Genomic DNA, 15,482 nt, shown 5'->3' on the forward strand with positions numbered 1-15,482 from the left:
TGCTGAGCTTGAAAGGCAGTATGAAACAATGGGAAAGAACGCAGTTCTGAATTCAGGCCCACTGTGGGAGTCCCCGCTCTGCCATTGACCCTACTTCAAGCCACCATCATTTTTTTGCTTTGTCCACTGCAGTAGCATGCTCATGAACCTTTCTGCTTCTACACTGCGGCTCGCCCTTTATAATCCTTTGCTTATACCAGCACTGGTGTTTTCTGGAACTGAAACAACATTAAACACATATAATCCCCTGGCTTAAACCCCTTTGATGACTTCAGCTATACTTTGAATGATAAAATTCAAACCGTGAGTTCTACACCATTTACCCTCCACTGAGTTCTCTAGCTTCAGTTGCATTGAGAATACTAAGCAGTTCACTCCTTAGAATGGAACTTTCCATCCGTCCACATTGAGCATTTCCTCAAACGCAAATTCACTCCAACCTCAGTGCTTAAGCTTTGTCTTCACTCTGCCTCCAACACCCGCTTTGGAGGTTCCATAAATGAGTCTCCCTCATTCTTAAGCCCTCTGCTCTGAGATTTCCATAAGCCACTCCCCTCTCTTCAGGACTTCTACAAACCATTACTCTATTTTCTTCATAGCATTCATCACTACATGAAAATAAATTCTGAGCCACTTGACTTTCTAACTTTCGTCAATTGAATATGAGCTCCAGAGAAGCAAGCATCATGTCTGGACTTCTACACCAGTGCTTGAACACTGTTTGGCACTTAGGATGAAATATGCAAATATTTCAGAATAAACTGATTTTCAGAAAGACTAATTCTCAGTCTATCAACCCGCTGGGTGCGAAGTCTCTTCAGTTCAGTTCAGTTCAGTTCAGTCACTCAGTCGTGTCCGACTCTCCACGACCCCATGAATCACAGCATGCCAGGCCTCCCTGTCCATCACCAACTCCCGGAGTTCACTCAAACTCATGTCCACAGAGTCGGTGATACCATCCAGCCATCTCATTCTCTGTCATCCCCTTCTCCTCCCACCCTCAACCTTTCCCAGCATCAGAGTCTTTTCCAGTGAATCAACTCATCACATGAGGTGGCCAAAGTATTGCAGTTTCAGCTTTAGCATCAGTCCTTCCAATGAACACCCAGGATTGATCTCCTTTAGAATGGACTGGTTGGATCTCTTTGCAGTCCAAGGGACTCTCAAGAATCTTGTCCAGCACCACAGTTCAAAAGCATCGATTCTTCAGAGATCAGCTTTCTTCACAGTCCAACTCTCACATTCATACATGACCACGGGAAAAACCGTAGCCTTGACTAGATGGACCTTTGTTGGCAAAGTAATGTCTATGCTTTCTAATATACTATCAAGGTTGGTCATAACTTTCCTTCCAAGGAGTGTCTTTTAATTTCATGGCTGCAGTCAGAGTCTACAGTGATTTTGGAGCCCAAAAAAATAAAGTCTGACACTGTTTCCCCTGTTTTTCCATCTATTTCCCATGAAGTGATGGGACCAGATGCCATGATCTTTGTTTTCTGAATGTTGGGCTTCAACCCATTTTTTCACTCTCCTCTTTCACTTTCATCAATAGACTTTTTAGTTCCTCTTCACTTTCTTCAGCTGTGTCCAACTCTTCGACCCCATGGACTGAAACCCGCCAGGCTCCTGTCCATGGGATTCTCCAGGCAAGAACACTAGAGTGGCTTTCTCCAACTCCAGTCTTTCCCACTTCACTAAGTGTGTACCAAATTATCTAGTTGCTCAAGCCAAACTTTAGGAACTGTTCTAGATTCTTTTCTATTCTCTCTTTTTTTTAAATTTTTGGGTGGAATATGATTACAGTGTCGCGCCAGTTTCTACTGTACAGCAGCGTGGATCAGTCATACGTTTGCATACATCCCCTCCCCCTTGGACCTCTCCCCGCCCCCACCCCACCCCTCCAGTCATGGCTAAGCACCCTGTGGGATCAGCAGCTTCTCACTAGCTATCTGCTTTGCGCGTGGTAGTGTCAGATGCCACGGCTGCTCTATCAGGTCCTCTGACCCGCCCCTTCCCCACTCCACCCTGTGTCCACCTGTCTGCTCTCTAAGCCTGCATCTCTATTTCTTTATCTCTCACATATAATCCACCAGAAAATCCTGCTGACTCTGTCTCCAAAAGTATCCCCCGTCAACCCACTTCTTGTTACCTTCGCTCCCACCGTTGTCTCGTACTGATCTCAGTCTCTTTCCTGTGCCTGTTCCCCCAGGTGAACCGAGAACCACAATCTTTCAAATTTTAAGGATACAAATTAGATCATCCAATTTCCCTCCTTAAAATCTTCCTTCAAGTACCCATTACAGGGAGAAAAATAAAAAACTTTATCATAGTCTACCAAGACCTCTGGCCTCTGCCTGCTTTTCAAACTGCCCTTCTCTATTGACTGCATAATTTACTTTTCCTGAAGCACTGGCTTTTTTTTTTTTTCTTCTCATGTCAAACTTATTGTTTATGTTTGGTCTAGTTATTCCCTCTACTAGAAAGTTCTTTCTCCTGTTCCTTCTATTCATTCAGATCTTAACTTAAATATCAATTCTTGGTAGAAGCTTTTTAAACTGTTCATCTAAAGTTGTAGGCACGCTATCTAGTATATCGTTGTATTTTAATTCTCTCAATACTGCTTACCAGTAACTAGCACTTTTAGTTACTCGTTTAACTTACCGCCTTATTGTGTGCCTGTTTCACTCTATAAGAAAATAGCTTGGCGAAAACCTGGATTAATCTGTCTCACCACCGCCTCTCCAGCCCTAAGGAGTATGAGTAGCACATAATGAGATTTCAATTAATATTCATTTAGTTGATAATTCAAGATGACTGTCTGTGACCTTAGATCTGGAACTCAAGTTCAAGTCTTAAAAAGGCCCAGGTACCTTAAATAGTTCATTCCCTGACCTATTTAAATGACTTCAGTTCTAAAGATAGTAATTTACTTTTTTATTTTAAAAATCAATTTAAAAAGTCAATTCTCCAAGAGGCTTTCCTCTAAGATGCAAATACCCATGGGTGAAGCATTATTAAACCATTAACACCCTCCTATGCGTTTTTGCCTCAGTAAAAGAAACAAGTCAGTTAGCAAAATCTTAAAGGACTGACCCCCTATACTGTTTGTTGAGTGCATGTGTGTTCAGTTGTGTCTGACTATTTGTGACCCCATGGACTGTAGCCCACGAGGCTCCTCTGTCCATGGAATTTTCCAGGCAAGAATACTGGAGCAAGTTGCCATTTCCTCCTTCGTTCCTGACCCAGGGATCAAACCGGCATCTCCTGTGTCTCCTGCATTAGCAGGCAGATTCTTTACCACTGAGTCACCTGAAACTTTGACCGAAGAAGAGGGAACAGTGTGGTCAGGAGTGTGGACATTGCTGGAGCAGGCTGACCAGACTGACATCTCTCCTTGGGTACTTGAATCATCATGAACAAGATTCTTAATTCAATTGAAAATAATTAGAAGACATTTCCCCACTATTTTATATATGACTTACCATGGCAGTCCTTTTTTCACCCTTGACCGTGACCTACAGGTCTTCTGTGGTTTCCGTGCATATTCCTATTCTCCCACTGCTCTTCCCCTCCCTCAGACCGCTCCAACAATCCCAAGATTTCTGTTAACCCTCATCACTTCTAGCATGTTCTCTCTTCTGGGCCTCTGCACTTGTTCCCTCCTCCGGAAAGCCATTCTGCCAAGTGCCCTAGGGCTCACTTCCTCGCCTCCTCCAGGTCTTTGCTCAGAAGCTGCCTTCCCAGTGAGGCTGCCCCTGCCTGCTTTATTTAAAATTGTATCCCAACCTCACCTCCAGATACCCACTCCTCTCACACCACTGCCTATTCCTTTTTTTTTTTTTTCCCCAGTAGCAGGTTTTATTTATTTTAATTTATGGCTGCACCCTGCAACATGTGAGATTAGGTTAGTTTAGTCAGTTTAGTTCCCTGAGCAGGGGTAGAACCCACACTCTCTGCACTGGAAGTTGGCGTCTGAACCACTGGACCAACGGGGAAGTCCCAATACTGTCTATTCCTTGGTTCCTTTCTTTGCTTCCTTAGTTTTTGCATTACTATCATCTGTCCGTGATATGCCATTTACTTTATGCATTTGTTGTCTTGCTTCTTCCATTGGAATGTGAGTTTCAGAGATTTTTGCCTAATTTTATTACATCTGTTTCTCCAGTGCCTAGAAGAACGCGGAGCACACAGGATAGAGTCACTCAGTGGACACTCACTGAAGATAGGAACCCCTAGTACTCGGAACAGTTGAAGACTAACAGGCATTTCCATGAATTCTGTAAAACTGACTAGGGAAAAAAACACGGTGAGGTTATTTTTTCTCTAAAACAGTAGAATGGACAGATAAATTAATGAAAACACCATAAGGAGAAGTACTAAATACTTCTACTATGGCAGTGGTGCTCTGGTAGAGGCAATTTTCCTCCATGGAATATTAGGTGACGTCAACAGACATTTGTGGTTTTCATAGCTGGGTGTCCTACTAGAGTCTCGTGAGTAGACGCTGCTGAGCATCTTACAATGCACAGGACAGCCCACACAATGAAACATTATTCAGACTAAAATGTCAGTTGTGCTGAGGTTGAGAAACTCTGAATTGCTGTATAAATGTTAAGGCTTTTCCTGTTTTAAGTAGTGAGCTTTTATTTATTTGAAGGAAAGAAAGATTCATTATGACACCAATTTCATAGTCACTTCCTTTGAATTGTTAGAGTTTTTAAAGATAATGTAAAATATTTTGCCAGTGGAGGGATGAGAAAAAGTAGTTTACTTAAGCTGTTCAATGAGGCTAGAAGGCTTTTTATATTTAAAAAAAAAATCTTTTTACTGCCTTTAGAATGGCACAGAATGGTACTTTAAGAGTGAGAAGGTATGTTTGATTTTATGCAGATCTTGAGGCTTTAAGATATACGATCAGCATGAATTGTGTTACCAAAGAAGGTTATTATCTAGACATTCAGAATAGTTTATTGATGGTATATTTATCAGAGAGGCTATATAAATTAAGAAGCACTAAAATAAAAATATATTTCTGCTGCAATCTCAAATCTACAGCTGAAATACAATAATTTGACATAAGTGCTAAGATTTTTTAAAGAAATAGTTCTCGTGATGACAGAAGAAAATATTATCCTATAGCATAATAATGTGACATAACACTTTGCTTTGTATAAGGCATTCATCAGCTGAGAAACATTTTGACATATGCAAAATTCCCTAAATGACTTGCATATTTATGTGGTAGTTCATTCACATCAACTTTCAGACAATGTCTCTTTAGAGACTTTTCTGTGCCTATGACAAAGAAGAAATGAACTGTGCTCTCAAGAATCCAGTAATATAGTAAGAGAGATTAAGTGTACGTACAGAGAACTACATACACTTAATCTGGCTTCCCTGATAGCTCAGTTAGTAAAGAATCCACCTGCAGTGCAGGAGACCCTGGTTTGATTCCTGGGTCGGGAAGATCCCCTGGAGAAGGAAAAGGCTACCCATTCCAGTATTCGGGCCTGGAGAATTCTGTGGACTGTATAGTCCATGGAGTCACAAAGAGTCGGACACAACTGAGCAACTTACACTTTTACTTTCACAGAGAATTAACATGGAAGTGATAAAGAGCAAAAGAGGTTCAGCCAAGGGAGGCAGGATGAAGGAAATCTGCAGAGAGCAGGTGGTTTTCAATTCAAGCTTTGGGGCAGGAGTAGAATTGCAATAGGCAGAGGGCCTTCCTGGTAGAAGTAACATGGTGATTAACATCTTAATAGATGGAGGTGCCCGAGGTGTGGGAATGCTTCAGAAACTGACTATTTGCATTTTTTTTTAATGGAACAAACATGTTAAAAGTGGTGTTAGGGAGAGAATTGGCTATTTAAGTAGAGTCAGATTCCTGAATACGAAGGTCAAGGTGTCAGCATGCAGAGCAAGATAGAAGAGAGAGTAAAGCGCTGACCTGGTAAGAGGTATTAAGGAAACCCCTTCAAAAGAAAGTGTGTAGATGAGCTGATGGGAGCAGAGACTGAAGTCAGTGAGAGCCGCTGGCAGTGCATTAGAAGGGCTCAGAGAAGAGGCAGCCAGGCTGAACTGGGATGCTGACAACAGCAATGGATGGAAGGGAACAGATCTAATACAGGCGGAAGGAAAACAGCAGGAGGACTTGGCAGCTTTTCCGTGCAGGCAGGAAGTTAAGGAGAGGGGTCAAAGATCACTGTGATGGCTAAGTAAGAAAAGGCAATGATGCTGCTTTCTAGAAGAAACCAGGAAATATTAGGAATCAGTGCAAACTTAGGAAAACCAAAAATAAGTTCGCTTTTTATTTATTTTTTTTTGAAAAGTTTGCTTTTTAACATGTGAATTTGAAGATGGGACATTTTCTCCAAATGAAGATATCAAAATTGATGCTTCAGGACTTCTCTAGCCATGCAGGGTTAAGACTCCACACTTCCAACAAAGAGGGCGTGGGTTCGATCTCTGGCCAGAGAGCTAAGATCCCACATGTCACAGGGCAAAAAAAAAAAAAAAAAGATTGTTCAATGAAGGAACAAAGGAGAGAGGCCAGTCAGCACTAAAGATGCTGCTTTGGGAAATGCTCTGGCTGCTAAATTTGCTGAGGTTGCAGGGTGGGCTAGTAAGCCTAACTGGATTTAGTACATATGATTTTGTACATATGATTTCTTTAGTGAAGTTCATAGCTCAGTAAGTGAGTTACTAGGCCCCTGATTTGCAGAAGAGGAAATGTGTCCTTGGGCATTAATTTATGTGCTTGGCCACAAATACATAATCACACAGCTGGCAAGAGGCAGAACTAGGACTCAAACTAAGGTTAGTCCAAATCTACGTTATCTACGTTCTTTGCAAAAGCAAAGAACAAGTTGAAAGTGGAATCCCAGGGGATGACAGCTATGCCAAGAGGATGCTGTTTATGTTTATTAATCTGTTTACCTTTTGTATCTTATTGTGTTTGTAAGCAAGCTGCTTGGCACAAGTAATGCTATCCTCTCATCTCAGACAATCACTGTAGTTGAATCATTATGATAGACTCATCTTTTCATTGATTCTAAAATAAGCTGAAGGTTTGTACAAACTGACAGCTGTAAGAATTATGATCATATTATTGGCATCTTCAAAATTAGCTTGCGTTGATATCATAAGTTGAAGTTTGTATTCAGGTATGCTCTACTAAGGGTTTCCTTGGTGGCTCAGGCTGTAAAGAATCCTCCTTCAGTGTAGGAGACCCAGGTTCAATCTCTGGGTCAGGAAGATCCCCTGGAGGAGGGCATGGCAACCCACTCCAGTATCTTGCCTGAAGAATCCCATGGACAGAGGAGGTTGGCAGACTACAGTCCATAGGGTCACACAGAGTCGGGCACGACTGGAAGCAACGTAGCACAGCTCAGCATGCTCTATTAAAATAATACATTTTGGGGGGGAATACTCTGGCTTTTACACAAACTGTGTTGTTACTCATCGTGTAATATGTATCACTTCTCCTTTTGCACTGGTGAATTCCAGCTTAGAAAGAGCTAAGGATATGACTGATGAGTTTACACGAAATGAGAACAGTAGTTCCAGTTCTTAATGAAGAGAATTGATGTAGTTGGTTTGTGGTAAGATCGAAAGACTGTCAGAGTCTGGATGGAGAACGAAAACACAGGTTATAAGTACAAAATGAAAGTTGCTTAGTCGTGTCTGACTCTTTGCAACCCCATGGAAAATCCATGGAATTCTCCAGGCCAGAATACTGAAGTGGCTGTTCCCTTCTCCAGGGCATCTTCCCAAGTCAGGGATCCAACCCAGGTCTCCCGCATTGCAGGTCGATTCTTTACCAGCTGAGCCACCAGGGAAGCCCAAGGACAAAGTAGGGACTCAAAAATCATGCTCGTCAATAACCTCCTGGTACCTGTGACCACATTATCCATTCCTGCGCTTAATTTCTTTGTGTGTCGTGGTTCTCATTGCTGTGTTTATTATTGTTGCTTTGAACAGGAGTGGTTATGAAAGAGGATACCAGAGATTGGGTCTAGGGTGTGTGTGTGCACGTGTGTGCATACACAATTAGGACATAAAACCAGTAGCAGCATTATCTTTAACCTTGAAGACTTTAAAATGAGTAACATGCATGGCCACATATCTAAAAAATGGAGATTTAAAAGCCTACAACCTAAAGAAAAATGCTACATCTGAAGAATTATGTTTATACTTGTAGGAATTAAGAAATCTTACTTAAGATCCACGTGAATATACAACTTTATGGCAAACAGATTATTTTAGTTATGAAAGAAAATTTATTTAAGTATTTGAAATAGTTCTTGAGCATTTCCTATTGGTTAAAGTTAGTAAAGTGAGAAAATTAGTGGTATTTCTGAAGGTCGGTGATTGAAAGAGAACCAAAAAGATAAGACTTGAACTTCCCAAGATTGCACTCTTTTAGGATTTACAGATTTTTCCACACTAAAAAAAAAAAAAAAAAAAAGTCTGTTGGAGCCTTTGTTCTGTCATTTCACCCAATTATATGGTAAGAGGACATGTTTGGGTCAGCAGTTCTCCCTTCCGGGCACTAGAGGGCACTAGATGTCATGGAGACCAGAAGTGCGGGCACCTCTCTCCACCTGTAGGATGGCTCCTGCCATGCTTAATACCTGCAGAAAACTGGGGACGGTTCCTCAACATGCACTTTTAAAAACCCTTATTGGTACTCACTTTGAGTTTAATTCTCTCATTAGAGGTACGTTGAGAAACTGAAGTCAAGGAGTTAAGTAAGAAGAAAGGAGCAAAACCTCATTAGACGAGTTGTTTTGAGTTAACAATATTGCTGAAAGCAAATAGCCTATTAATAACATTTTCTTCTTAATTCCATTACCCCATACCTATCTTTCCATAGTGATATCCTTGATGCTCTAAGGATGGGTACGTGAGACACAATTTTAATGTGATAAGGCAACAATAATGCAACGACTTTTAAAAAGAGGATTTCGTATTTAGGAGCTTTTCCCATATTGATGGGTGATGGATGTTTGACTGATTTTATCTCATCATCAACCTTGGAAGCTATTAGCAAAGGAGACTGCCATTTACCATCTGTGATACCCTGGCAATAATACTGTTCTGAAGGTTTCATTCAAATCCATTTAATTCAGCAAACATTTATTAATCTCATGAATGCTTGGCACTACGCAAGGGGCTACAGGATGCCAAGATGAACGGTATCAAGCTGTTTTTTTTTTTACTTCAGAGTACCTAAAATCTTATAAGAATAGTAAGGCAGGTGTATTAGAAAGTATAATACAGGGTAAAACATGATAAGAGAATTTGTGAACAAAATGCTTAATCACTTAATCATTCATTTACTTAATAAAAGGTGTATCATTTATATATGTTATGTAAGCATTGGTTAACAGAACAGATTGGGGTTCTTCATGGAGTTGTCAGTAAATTGGGAGGAAATGACAGAGGGATATGGTAAAGAATCCTTTGGCTTGTGAAAAAGTTCTGAAGAATCTATTTAAATAGGCTGGGAAAAGAGAGACTTTTACGGGAGCTGACACTTAAGAAGGAAATACACATTCTAAAGAGAAGGAAACGAACATTTTAGCTACACTAAGGAGTGAAAGAGGAAGAGCTTAGCATGCTAAAGGAACCCAAGCAAGACGACCAGGCTGGAATATAATCAACGGTGTGCAGAGGGCCAGGTCAGAGAGAGCCTTGCAGAAGATTAGGGGCTGAAAGAAAGCGCACAGAGGCCACAGGGAACTAAGGGCTTCATGGAGACAGTTCCATTTGGTAAAACTACATGAGAGTTTGGTAAGCATGGTAGCGGAAAGCAGGACTCCTAAATAAAACAACTACGTAAACTTAAACACAGAAATGACAGTTTGTGTCTGGTTTGGACCCTAACAAGTGGAGGACCGTGCCCTGACAGTCAAGTGGTATACATGGAGGCTGGACACACAGGTTGAAACATATTACAGAGAAAGCAAAAAATTAATGGTTCATTCCAGCAATGAGGGCAAGTCACAGGCAGTATTACCGCTGATTTTGTTGTAGTTCCAGTTCAGCACATCTAATTTGGCAGCAGCATGTGTTGCATGTTGGAAGGGAAGGAAAAAGAATTTAGAGTGAGTCCAAAAACAAATCTACAGTGATAGCCAGTAAACGGCATGAGAGTCTGAGGGTCAGGTTGGTGGGATGGGGAGAGGAGACAGAGAGGATGGTCGTGGCCGAGGCAAAGCCCACAAATACTGGAATCTAACTGGTTGTGAGAATCAAAATAGAAGGAAAAGTCTAAAAAAAACCAAGCTTAACCCTGGATAACTGTGCAAATGTTAGTGCACTAATAGCTAATTATGGGTGAGCAGGGTGATGGTCCAACCAGTCCATTTTAAAGGAGATCAATCCTGGGTGTTCATTGGAGGGACTGATGCTAAAGCTGAAACTCCAATACTTCGGCCACCTCATGCGACGAGTTGACTCACTGGAAAAGACTCTGATGCTGGGAAAGGTTGGGGGCGGGAGGAGAAGGGGACGACAGAGAATGAGATGGCTGGATGGCATCACCAACTCGATGGACATGAGTTTGAGTGAACTCCGGGAGTTGGTGATGGACAGGGAGGCCTGGCGTGCTGTGATTCATGGGGTTGCGGAGAGTCGGACACGACTGAGTGACTGAACTGAACTGAACTGAACTGAGGGTGATGGTCAAGGGTGGCGGCTGAGAGGAGCTGCCCCACGTCCAAGGTCAGGGGTGGCGGCCGAGAGGAGCTGCCCCACATCCAAGGTCAGGAGCAGCGGCTGCACTTTGCTGGAGCAGCCGTGAAGAGATACCCACGTCAATGGTAAGAGAAACCCAAGTTAGGCGGTAGGCACTGAGAGAGGGCATCAGAGGGCAGACAGATGAAACCACAATCACAGACAACTAGCCAATCTGATCACATGGACCACAGCCCTGTCTAACTCAATGAAACTAAGCCATGCTGTGTGGGGCCACCCAAGACGGACAGGTCATGGTGGAGTGGTCTGACAGAATGTGGTCCACTGGAGAAGGGAATGGCAAATCACTTCAGTATTCTTGCCTTGAGAACCCCATGAAGAACATGAAAAGGCAAAAAGATAGGATACTGAAAGATGAACTCCCCAGGTCGGTCGGTGCCCAATATGCTACTGGAGATCAGTGGACAAATAACTCCAGAAAGAATGAAGGGATGGAGCCAAAACCAAACGACACCCAGCTGTGGATGTGACTGGTGATAAAAGCAAGGTTTAATGCTGTAAAGAGAGATATTGCCTGGGAACCTGGAGTGTTAGATCCATGAAACAAGGCAAATTGGAAGTGGTCAAACGAGATGGCAAGAGTGAACATCGATACTCTAGGAATCAGCGAACTAAGATGGATGGGAATGGGTGAATTTAACTCAGATGACCATTATATCTACTACTGTGGGCAGGAATCCCTTAGAAGAAATGGAGTAGCCATCATGGTCAACAAAAGAGTCCAAAATGCAGTACTTGGATGCAATCCTAAGAACGACAGAATGATTTCTGTTCATTTCCAAGACAAACCATTCAATATTACAGTACCAAGTCTATGCCCCAACCAGTAATGCTGAAGAAGCCAAATTTGAATGGTTCTATGAAGACCTACCAGACCTTTTAGAACTAACACCCAAAAAAGATGTCCTTTTCATTATAGGGGACTGGAATGCAAAAGTAGGAAGTCAAGACACACCTGGAGTAACAGGCAAATTTGGCCTTGGAGCACAGAATGAAGCAGGGCAAAGGCTAATAGAGTTTTGTCAAGAGAACGCACTGGTCATAGCAAACACCCTCTTCCAACAACACAAGAGAAGACTCTACACATGGACATCACCAGATGGTCAACACAGAAATCAGATTGATTATATTCTTTGTAGCCAAAGATGAAGAAGCTGTATACAGTTAGCAAAAACAGGACCAGGAGCTGACTGTGGCTCAGATCATGAACTTCTTATTGCCAAATTCAGACTTAAATTGAAGAAAGTAGGGAAAATCACTAGACCATTCAGATATGACCTAAGTCAAATCCCTTTTGACTATACAGTGGAAGTGAGAAATATATCTAAGGGACTAGATCTGATGGACAGAGTGTCTGATGAACTCTGGATGGAGGTTCATGACATTGTACAGGAGACAGGAATCAAGACCATCCCCACGGAAAAGAAATGCAAAAAAGCAAAATGGCTGTCTGAGGAGGCCTTACAAATAGCTGTGAAAAGAAGGGAAGCGAAAAGCAAAGGAGAAAAGGATAGATATACCTATTTGAATGCAGAGTTCCAAAGAACAGCAAGGAAAGATAAAAACAAACCTTCCTTAGCGATCAATGCAAGGAAATTGATGAAAACAATAGAATGGGAAAGACTAGAGATCTCTTCAAGAAAATTCGAGATACCAAGGGAACATTTCATGCTCAATAAAGGACAGAAATGGTATGGACCTAACAGAAGCAGAAGATATTAAGAAGAGGTGGCAAGAATACACAGAAGAACTGTACAAAAAAGATCTTCATGAACAAGATAATCATGATGGTGTGATCACTCACCTAGAGCCAGACAACCTGGAATGTGAACTCAAGTGGGCCTTTGGAAGCATCACTATGAACAAAGTGGTGATGGAATTCCAGTTGAGCTATTTCAAATAGTGAAAGATGATGCTGTGAAAATGCTGCACTCAATATGCCAGAGAATATGGAAAACTCAGCAGTGGCCACAGGACTGGAAGAGGTCAGTTTTCATTCCAATCCCAAAGAAAGGCAATGCCAAAGAATGCTCAAGCTACCGCACAATTGCACTCATCTCAGACGCTAGTAAAGTAATACTCAAAATTCTCCAAGCCAGGCTTCAACAGTACGTGAACTGTGAATTTCCAGATGTTCAAGCTGGTTTTAGGAAAGGTAGAGGAACCAGAGATCAAATTGCCAACATCCGATGGATCATCAAAAAAGCAAGAGAGTTCCAGAAAACATCTATTTCAGCTTTATTGACTATGCCAAAGCCTTTGACTGTGTGGATCACAATAAACTGTGGAAAATTCTGAAAGAGATGGGAATACCAGACCACCTGACCTGCCTCTTGAGAAACCTGTATGCAGGTCAGGAAACAACAGTCAGAACTGGACATGGAACAACAGACTGGTTCCAAATAGGAAAAGGAGTATGTCAATACTGTATATTATCACCCTGCTTATTTAACTTATATGCAGAGTACATCATGAGAAACTCTGGGCTGGAGGAAGCACAAGCTGGAATCAAAATTGCTAAGAGAAATGTCAGGAACTTCAGATATGCAGATGACATCACCCTTATGGCAGAAAGTAAGAAGAACTAAAGAGCTTCTTGATGAAAGTGAAAGAGGAGAGTGAAAAAGTTGGCTTTAAGCTCAACATTCAGAAAACTAAGATCATGGCATCTGGTCCCATCACTTCATGGCAAATAGATGGGGAAATGCTAGCTGACTTTATTTTTCTGGGCTCCAAAATCACTGCAGATGGTGATTGCAGCCATGAAATTAAAAGACGCTTACTCCCTGGAAGGAAAGTTATGACCAATATAGACAGCATATTAAAAAGCAGAGACATTAGTTCGTCCACAAAGGTCCATCTAGTCAAGGCTATGGTTTTTCCTGTAGTCATGTATGGATGTGAGAGATGGACTATAAAGAAAGCTGAGCGTTGAAGAATTGATGCTTTTGAACTGTGATGTTGCAGAAGACTTGAGAGTCCCTTGGACTGCAAAGAGATCCAACCAGTCCATCCTAAAGGAGATTGGTCCTGGGTGTTCATTGGTAGAACTGATTTTGAAGCTGCGACACCAATATTTTGGCCACCTGATGCAAAGAGCTGATTCATTTGAAAAGACCCTCATGCTGCGAAAAATTGAGGGCAGGAGGAGAAGGGGACAACAGAGGATGAGCTAGTCAGATGGCATCACCTTCTCAATGCACATGGGTTTAGGTGGACTCCGGGAGTTGGTGATGGACAGGGAGGCCTGGCGAGCTGCAGTTCATGGGGTCGCAAAGCTTCAGACACAACTGAGCAACTGAACTGGACTGAACTGAGGGCAACGGTAAATTCTATGTCTGAGAGAGAGAGAAAGGAAGGAAGAATGAATACTGAGAAATGGGTAAACCAACAAACAAAAAAACAAGTGATTGGTAGGAATCATGGCAATGCAGTTAGATGTGCTCATATATGCTTTTCAATTCATTAGCCAATTACATAGATGAAATGATGGAAAAAGTGAAAATCCAGTTAAAGAGCAAATATGGAATATCAGATGATATATTGTTTTTGAAGATGCTTGAGTTGGGGTTAAAAAGACAACCGGCCATTGCAGTGCAGACATTGAACTTCAGAGAGATCCATCCTGGAAATTTAATTTTGGGAGTACTCTGCATAGAAGCCATAGCTGAAGTGCTGAGGAAGAATATAGAGGAGAAACAGAGATGACAGGAGACAGGAAGACCCTAGAAGAGAGAGCTGATGCAAAGATTAATGAAAAGGACAATAATAGTGAAGAGGACTGAGAATTACACTCTTAGAAATCCCTGACATCATGAAGAAGAGGACAACGGTTCACTAAAAGAGATGGGAAAGGGAAAGACCAGAGAGAAAACATGAAGAAGAGCCTGTAAAACCAAGAAGGAGGTGTGCTAAGTAGAATGCAGGCCTTTGATTAAACAAAAATCACACTGTTAGGACACATTTTTATAAAAAAAAAATAACAAACACACATGTGCACACCTACATACATATAGATGGAGCCTGGGTGCGGAAACATTTCAATATAAAGGAAAGAAGAATACACAAGGAAGTCATTATAAAGAATATTTGCCAAATATCATCCAATCTGAACCAAAATGAAGAAGGATTACAGGAAGGAGAGCATCCTGATCTGCAAGCAGGAAAAGGACTCCCCCACTAAAAAATGCATCATTGTTCTGAAATTCAAGCCCTGATGTAGTATAAAAGGTAAGTCACAGAAAAACAAAGTGGGAACATCCTCAATGAATCTGGGTAAAACTCTGCAGAGGGGCAGACGACAAACATGTGAGGAAGTCTGTTCCCCGTGGATTTCAGCCAAGAGGGAGGAGACGGCCCAGGGATAAGGAGACCAAAGGAGGAAAAGGAAAGCAGAGACCATCAAAGTTACAAACGAAGTCCTTTGACAATCCGGGGACTTTATGCCAAGCAATACCTTTTTGAATGGCAAAAACAGAGAGGTTCTCCTAAGACAAAGCATATAACAAGGTTAGAGCCAAGGTTTTCAAGGTTTCAACTGTGTTCACACTGCATTCTGCTAACTCACTTCCTATCTTGCTGCCCCTTCCCACAAAATTCTTCAGCAAACTACTAACCCTTTGGAAAAAGAAAAAATAATGTGAAAGGATCCAACACGGAACACAGGCGTCCATAATGTGGAGAAACAAAAAGGGAAAAGTGAAAATCAGCAAAATGCA

General features: G+C 41.8%; 1 protein-coding gene across 6 annotated transcripts in view; it reads left to right on the forward strand.

The window, feature by feature from the left end:
- Positions 1-15,482, forward strand: part of GRIK1 (glutamate ionotropic receptor kainate type subunit 1) — a 460,642-nt gene that overhangs the window by 98,834 nt on the left and 346,326 nt on the right. The gene's annotated exons all lie outside the window — the stretch shown is intronic.

Source organism: Moschus berezovskii, chromosome 1 (assembly GCF_049115385.1).
Source record: "Moschus berezovskii isolate FMDL1 chromosome 1, NW_MosBer_1.0, whole genome shotgun sequence".
NCBI lineage: Eukaryota > Metazoa > Chordata > Mammalia > Artiodactyla > Moschidae > Moschus > Moschus berezovskii.